At 39.9% G+C, this 1,682-nt stretch overlaps 1 pseudogene; it reads left to right on the top strand.

Annotated features, from left to right (window-relative positions):
- The first annotated feature begins 338 nt into the window (after positions 1-338).
- LOC111823643 lies at positions 339-775 on the top strand (annotated as a pseudogene).
- Positions 776-1,682: the final 907 nt, after the last annotated feature.

Here is a 1,682-nt window from a genome sequence, read left to right as displayed (position 1 = left end):
CAGAAATAAAACAATCATACAAGTAGTTGAATAATAATAACTTTGAAAAACTCTATGAAGGAAAAGAACATGGAAGGCCTCCATGAGGAAGAATCATAGATGAGACTGAAGGTGAGATGTTAACCGCCTGTAGCAGGGAGACTGTGCCTCAGGCAAAGGAAACAGGGAAAAACATGGTATATTTGAGGAGCAAAAAGATGTTGTGTCACTGGGGCATAGCAAGGGATAAGAATGGCATGAGAAAAGATCAGGGAGCTGTTTGTCGCTTTTGTGGGCTCTCGGTCTGCTGGTGCTCAGTGCAGCCAGGCAGCTGGGGCTGGGCAGACTTCCCTTGCCAGTGGGTTGTGTAGAATATATTGCCAGGCTCTTATCTTCTGTTCACCATGGCTTCTTCTGATATCCAGGTGGAAGAAACATGCTTCAGGCCAGGCTTTTGAGCTGATTCTCAGCCCTCCAGCAAAATAATCCATCCCAGAATTTCCCCTTTCCCCACCAAAGAAGAAGGATCTTTCCCTGGAGGAAATTCAGTAGAAATTATAAGCTGCAGAAGAAAGACACAAGTCCCATGAAGCTGAGGTCTTGAAGCAGCTTGCTGAGAAACGAGAGCATGAGAAAGAGGTGCTTCAGAAAGCAATAGAAGAGAACTTCAGGGAAATAATAGCAGAAAAACTGACCCACAGAATGGAAGCCAACAAAGAAAATGGAGAGATGCATTGAAACACTGGGGAAGAACAAAGAATCCCAAGATCCTGCTGATGAGACTGAAGCTGACTAATTCATTTTGAGAACTAACTTTCTCTCCCTCACCTTCCTAAATATCCAAAGACTACTCGCCAGTGTCATTTTATTTTTGCCCTCCTGACAAATATTCTAGAAGCTGTTATAGGACCATAGGTAGATTCAGACTGTATGTTGTTTTAGGGGAGAAACTGAAAATGTTTTACTCTTTTTCTAAAGTCTTCCTAATGTAGCTAGTTTTCTTGTATCTTTTCTACATCAGTACACTTGGTGTGCTGGGTCAATGGTTAGCACTGTATTGGCTCTGTGAAAACATGTTTGTGGAAAGAGTATGTAGTGGCTTCTTTTAAATTGTTAGATGCTGATTATCAGTTCACTTTTAAATCCTAATTCTGTCTCAATCTTACCAGATGCTACTGTATTTGAATGGTTAATAAAACTGCATAGTGCTGCTAACAAAAAAAGAAAGAGAAAGAAAGAAAGGAAGAAATAAAAAGAAAATATTAGAAAGACAAACAGAAACTAATAACACATAATAAAAACAATTAAAAGTATAGAACTAAAACTTAAAAAAATGCTTAATGTGTGCCAAGTACTGTTCTAACAAGTCTTCTTGCAATATTATTGTGAATGCATATCTCTCATCTGTAGATTGATTAGATAGATAGATTCATTTAATAAAACAAGGCCAGGCCCTAACCAGTTTGGCTCAGTGGATAGAGCATCAGCCTGTGGACTCAAGGGTCCCAGGTTCGATTCTGGTGGAGGACATGTGCCTTGGTTGCGGGCACACACCCAGTGGGGAGTGTGCAGGAGGCAGCTGATCGATGTTTCTCTCTCATCGATGTTTCTAACTCTCTGTCCCTCTTCCTTCCTCTTTGTAAAAAATCAATAAAATATATTAAAAAAATAAAAATAAAAAAATAAAACAAGGCCAGCCTGGC

This window comes from Myotis lucifugus, unplaced genomic scaffold (genome assembly GCF_000147115.1).
Source record: "Myotis lucifugus unplaced genomic scaffold, Myoluc2.0 scaffold_6, whole genome shotgun sequence".
Lineage (NCBI taxonomy): Eukaryota > Metazoa > Chordata > Mammalia > Chiroptera > Vespertilionidae > Myotis > Myotis lucifugus.
Note: the sequence above shows the minus strand (reverse complement) of the source record. Positions and strands in the feature narration are given on the sequence as shown.